This window comes from Centruroides vittatus, unplaced genomic scaffold, assembly GCF_030686945.1.
Source record: "Centruroides vittatus isolate TY-2023 unplaced genomic scaffold, ASM3068694v2 scaffold_3315, whole genome shotgun sequence".
NCBI classification, from domain to species: domain Eukaryota; kingdom Metazoa; phylum Arthropoda; class Arachnida; order Scorpiones; family Buthidae; genus Centruroides; species Centruroides vittatus.
The window spans coordinates 4,188,043-4,194,497 of NW_027122703.1; the positions used below are offsets into that span (position 1 = coordinate 4,188,043).

General features: G+C 34.2%; 1 long non-coding RNA gene across 1 annotated transcript; it reads left to right on the plus strand.

Annotated features, from left to right (window-relative positions):
* Positions 1 to 372: 372 nt before the first annotated feature.
* LOC136988483 (uncharacterized) lies at positions 373 to 933 on the plus strand. Its single transcript, XR_010882770.1, has 2 exons — positions 373 to 582; positions 686 to 933. It is a non-coding gene; the product is annotated as an uncharacterized lncRNA (long non-coding RNA).
* Positions 934 to 6,455: the final 5,522 nt, after the last annotated feature.

Below are 6,455 nucleotides of genomic sequence, written 5' to 3' on the forward strand. Positions count from 1 at the left end.
CTTCGAGCAGACCGCGTTATATCGAATCAGCGTTAAGCGAGGCAGCGTTAAGCGGGGTCTTACTGTACAAGGATAGCTAGATCCCTATTCTACAATATTAGCCAGGAATGAGAAGTTAGTGACGTCAGCACGAAACCTGACCTCTTTGTTTATGTATAGCAGCGTGTGCACGTGCTTAGTTTTCGCTTTAATATTCGTCCAATTTTGTTCTTAGCGAATGATTTATTTTAATATTTCTGTAATTGTTTATTTGACTAAGTTGTTTATAAGGTAAGATGATTTAAATTTAAGTCATTAGATATGTAAAGCTATATTTTCATGTTTAGGTGAAGGATAAAATGCCGGGTACTAGGTGTGTTGTGTATGGTTGCAATAATAACCTTCTTATAGTAAAAGCTAAAAAAGAAAATGTAACGTTTCACGTGTTTCCTAGACAAAAAGACTTAATTTCTAAAAGTATTAGGTCTGAATGGATTAATCGTTGCAAAAGGGGCGATAAATTTAATCCAGATACAAGTAGAATATGTTCTGTTCATTTTGTTCAAAGTGATTATGAAAGAGATTTACAAAATGAATTGTTGGGTAAGTCATAAGTACAGTTCATTCATATAAATTACTTGTTTTTGTGCGTGAACGTTTAATTTGCTTGTTTTAGTATAAAACTGCAGAATATTTTCTATTTTAGGTTTACCAGTTAGAAAGATTCTGAAGAAAACAGCTATCCCTACGTTAAATCTTCCCGATAGAATGAACCCAGCAGTTACGGAACGAGAAAGAAGTTCAAAAAGAAATCAAAAAGAAGTTAATGATCTTTTAACAAATAATGGTAATAATAGTAACAATCTTCAAGATGAATATCATTACGAAATTAAATATAAGAAGCTGTTAGAAGAATATAATGTTTTAAAATCAGAATATAAAAAAATGAAAGAAGTATAATCTTCTTTCAATTTTTCATATTCTGATTTTAAAACATTATATTCTTCTAAGAAAAGAATAAAAGTATCAAACGATTTATTACGATATTACAAAAGAAGAAATATCTATCGTCCAAATCTACAAAAATCTAACCAGATAACTACAGATTTGTTGACACGGGTCTTTACAAAAAATCAAATTTCATTACTATCAAAAAAAGAAAAAAACGAGTTAACTGGAACACAGAAAATATGTCTATAGCCTTAACATTAAGATATTACAGCAAAAATTCTACTTATATTTAAAAAATAAAATGCATTATCTTTTGCCATGTGTATCGTCTTTAAAGAAATGGGCATCTCGAGTAAATTTACGACAAGGGATATTAAAAGATGTCTTATTAATGTTGAAATTGGCTGGAGAAAATTGTACACCTTTTGAAAAAACAGTGGTGCTTTCATTTGATGAAGTGAAAATTAAGACAGTTGAAGAGTATGACGTCTCTGCAAATTAAGTTCTAGGACCTTACAATCAAATGCAAGTCGTCATAATAAGAGGTCTTTTTCAAATTGGAAGCAACCCGTTTATATCGGGTTTGATCAAAAAATGACAAGAGAGATACTTTTAAAAATAAGAGCAGAACTTTATTTACTATCGTTTAGTGTAGTAGCTTGCGTCAGTGACTGTAGTTGCAATAACATACGTTTATGGAAAGAATTAAATGTGAATATCAATGAAACGTTTTTCCTTCATCCAAATACAAAAAATCATGTATATATATTTGCAGATGCTTCTCATTTACTGAAATTATTGCGAAACTGGCTCATTGATGTAGGTTTTAAGTTTGAAGACGGTTCTGTAATAAATAAAACTCCATTGCAAGCCCTAACTTCTATTACTGATACCGAAGTGAATTTGTGTAGGAAAATTAATGAAAAACATTTAAACTGTCAAAAAAGCCAACGCCAAATTGGTAGCTCAGATTTTATCAAATACTGTGGCTACAGTTCTTTTATACTACCCAATCTCTCTGCCATTTTCTTGTCAGACAAGAAAATGGCAGAGATTGGGTAATTTTATTAGGGATGTAAATATGTGGTTCGACATTATTAATAGCTATGCACCAGGAGGTTCTGTTTCAAACAAAAATGGATATGGTGTAGACTTGGAATTACAAGAAGAACATTTAAATAAAATGATAAAAATGATCTCAACAATGAGAGCAAGTGGAAAAAATGCCCTCCAAGTTTTCCAGAAAGAAATGATAATCTCAATGAAATCGCTAATTGATCTTTTTCGAGAAATGAAATCGACTTTTGATATAAAATACATCTGCACTCACAAGTTAAATAAAGATTGTCTGGAAAACTTTTTTTTTTCAAATTAGAAGTCGGGGTCCTAATGAACATCTAAGCCCATCAAATGCTATATATAGGATTAGATTGATTATTTTAGGTAAGAATCCTGGTATTTTAGAGTCAAAAGTAAATACTACAGATCAAACACAACAGGAATATACCCAAAGTTTCAGAGAAAGCACATGTAGAAGCATCAAGTGAAAATACAGACCAATATACTGAATGTAAAACTATTTTTTCTTCAAATATATCTTCAGGAAACTCTACATGCAATCCAGACTTTAACATAACGAAAACTTTTATAAACCATAGGAAAGTTTAAAATATCCTAAAACTGTTTCAGAAGCGAAGCAACTAAAGAATTAACCAGGCATTTTGCTTTACAACTCTTTTCGAATAGCTTTATAGACTTTCCATATTTCCACCGAAATATTACAAGACATATTTCATTAACATGCTACCATTAAAGAAAATGCAGTCTTGTAATATTTCGGTGTAAATGATAATTGAATTAGAAATGCCTTGTGTGTTATGCGAAAAATGTATGTACGAATTTTGGGGCTACACTGCTATATAAAGGAATTTATATAAGATTTCAGTACTTAGATGTAACGAATAGAGTAAGGTTCGATAGAATTAAGTGGACGATAATCATTTTTGCATAATTTGGCCACGTAAAATGAAAAAATAGACACATTTATGTCGAATGGAAAATTTAATAAGGTTTCTTACATTTTTTTTTTTTTTTGGTCGTTAAGCAATTGTCATCATTGTTACAAAATACATTGTCGTTTGCATTGTTGAAGGCTAAATGACGAATTTTACAATAAAAATGGGGATTTCAGGGGGTTGGAAAGGGATTACATAGTTGTAAAGCAGAAAAATTGATTGGGAAGTGCAGGAAGCGATTATTTGTGTGTGTGCGTGTAAGAATAAATGAACGGACGCGCGTGAAACGGACTGGAGCAAGGTCCGGTGCAGCGTTCATATTTATATTATTTCTATTTTTGGTTTTTTGGTGGTCCAAGGGGGTTCTTCCAACGGGACAGTGGGCCCCAGGGCCGCCGATAAAGCGAAAATCCCACAGGGGGCCCGTTGGGCGGCTCAAGAACGGGATACGCCCGGAGAGCGGCCCAGCTACAAAAAAGGGGCCTGCAGGGCGGAACCGGAATCCGTATCTTAATCCGGAATCGACCAACTGCGAGTTCAGCGCAGGGCGCCGGATCCGCCCAACAAGCAGGCAGTTGTCCCGGGGAACCCCCCCGGCCGAGCAAAGGAGCTCGGATGCCTGTTGCATTACAGATTGTAAGCAACTGGCAATAATAAGTCTATTGTTGGCGCGCGGAATTGTTAATTAATTTAATAAAAGCCAAACAATTTTTCGCGCTTATTCCTGGTGTTTCACAAGTCTAAACCATTTATTTACAAAACTGCTTCTCAAATTTTAAAAGTTTTATTCGAATTCTCATCTGAAACGGGCTGCATTTGAAAAAATTGTACTGTACACCTATGAATTTCCACTGTCGCCGCCGTCTGTCCGGCTGTCTTCCATCGTAATCCGGAACAGCAGCGCTAGATAGAGAAGAGTCGTGAGCAGATGTGGAAACTATAGGGTCGGAAGGCCCCGATTAAATATATACGAACTTCCGATGCAAACCGATAGTCGCGTTATTTCAATTCAAACGTTTTCACTCAAAGGTGTTAGATAGACGTTAAAGGATAAGTATGATGCACACGGATAAGCCACTGGTAATTTCAGGCGGAGTGCACATATTTTAAATTAATTTCAAATACAATTAAAAATTGCAGTTTACAGTTTTCGCCCATCTGTCTTCAGTCTATAAACAATAAAATTGTTTTCTAGCATACAGTTAATAATTTTGCTTTTTAAACAAAGATGTAAAATATGAAAATAACTTAACAAAGGTACAATCCGCCACAGAGTTTTTGGGCCTGTCGCGATCGCGTAACATTGTTCTTTTATTTTTATATATGACGTCATCTATTAACATTCTGCTATTCAAATTAGTTAAGATATAATTATTTTTAATCGCTACATGTTCTACAAATTCCTGTAGATATACATGGTATTGTAGAAATAAAATTTTAATATTATTTTTACTGCATTGCGATTCGGTATTTTTTAATTTAAACTCCAACGGATCACTGGTGTTCTCTTCCGCACTTAATATTCCGTTAATTAATTAACTCATCTGCCCGTGTATTTCTGTAATCCGAGTACGGGCCACCGTGTAATTTTTTTACAAGATATTCTTCTAAGTAGAATTGCGAAAATGTACTAACGGTCTACATTTTCCCCCCTTCGGGTTTATGAGTTTTGAATGTAATTTCTAATATATGCGTTCTACTGTTTGATAGAATTTCAGTTGTGGAACACTCTTCTAGTTCTATAAAATCGTCATTCTTTCCCATTCGTTAGCAACTGAACTAAGTTATTCTGCTTTATCCGCCAGAAGAACAATTGTATTGTTTTGTTGTAGGCTTAGGGAAACATTTTCAACTCCTTCCTGTCGACCAACTGCCGAAATTTAAATTCGAAGAAACGCGTAATATTTTTTGTAATAAATAATATATTTTGAGACTTGAATATTTGAAAATAGTTTTTCTTTCGTATTCAAATTTCCGTTTTCCGCAGGAAATTCTTCTCCAAATTGCCGCGGGCCAAGTCTAAATGCAGCCTGTCAAATCTTTGGCGACTTGTCGCTGATTTCTGGTGTTTACGATTAGAATAATTTCCATGCGTTTCTTCTTAAGACCGCTCTCGCGCAAGAAAAATCACTACGGAAAAGAAAAGTAATGCGGAAAAAGAATACAGAAAAGTAATTCTATAGTGGTTCTGTGCGAAATATACATCGTGTCCTCGTCAGATCCGGAATAGAATTTACGCAATCGGATATTATTGTAATGACGTCACGGCCGAGATGGAAGAAAACGTTATTGTAGCATTTAGTTGGCATGTATGCGTGTCGATGGATGGAATCTCTTCTATAGACGATTGCATAAAATTCCGATTTCTCTTTTACTTCAAATACTATATTCTTTCGAACCTCTTTATTATGCAGTGGTGATGACGTAAATCTATACTCGATTGCTATCGGTGCAAGAAAGTCCTTTTCCCTATTGCGTAAAAAGAAAGTTAGACACGATTTTCTGCACTGGTTTTGTGGTACGGAAAGTAAAAAATTTCTCTAAATACGTTTTCCGCAATTTTTTCCTTAAGGGGCTTTACTCAAAACCATTATCTGCCTATAAAGAAATAAACAAAAATCGACACAAATCTTACGGTTCTAAGATTTAGTAGACACTCTGATAACACAGTACGATTTAAAATCCATCCGCACTGGGCTTGGAAACGACGGGCGCTTCCAGGAACGAAATAATGACTTGGCGCGTCCAAAGATACAAAGTAAACATGACGTCGGCAAATCAGCCCAGCCACTTAGGGGCGAAGACCCTTTACCATCGCACTATATAATCCATACCTAGCTAACGTGGGAGAGAGGCAGAGAGAGATTTCCTATTCAGAATACAACTAAAATGCGCGGTTATTAGAATCGCAATTGCCGAAACACAGTCTATAAGAAATAGGGGATAGAAGAATCAATATATAAGTTATATTAACATAACGAAAACTTTTATAAACCATAGGAAAGTTTAAAATATCCTAAAACTGTTTCAGAAGCGAAGCAACTAAAGAATTAACCAGGCATTTTGCTTTACAACTCTTTTCGAATAGCTTTATAGACTTTCCATATTTCCACCGAAATATTACAAGACATATTTCATTAACATGCTACCATTAAAGAAAATGCAGTCTTGTAATATTTCGGTGTAAATGATAATTGAATTAGAAATGCCTTGTGTGTTATGCGAAAAATGTATGTACGAATTTTGGGGCTACACTGCTATATAAAGGAATTTATATAAGATTTCAGTACTTAGATGTAACGAATAGAGTAAGGTTCGATAGAATTAAGTGGACGATAATCATTTTTGCATAATTTGGCCACGTAAAATGAAAAAATAGACACATTTATGTCGAATGGAAAATTTAATAAGGTTTCTTACATTTTTTTTTTTTTTTGGTCGTTAAGCAATTGTCATCATTGTTACAAAATACATTGTCGTTTGCATTGTTGAAGGCTAAATGACGAATTT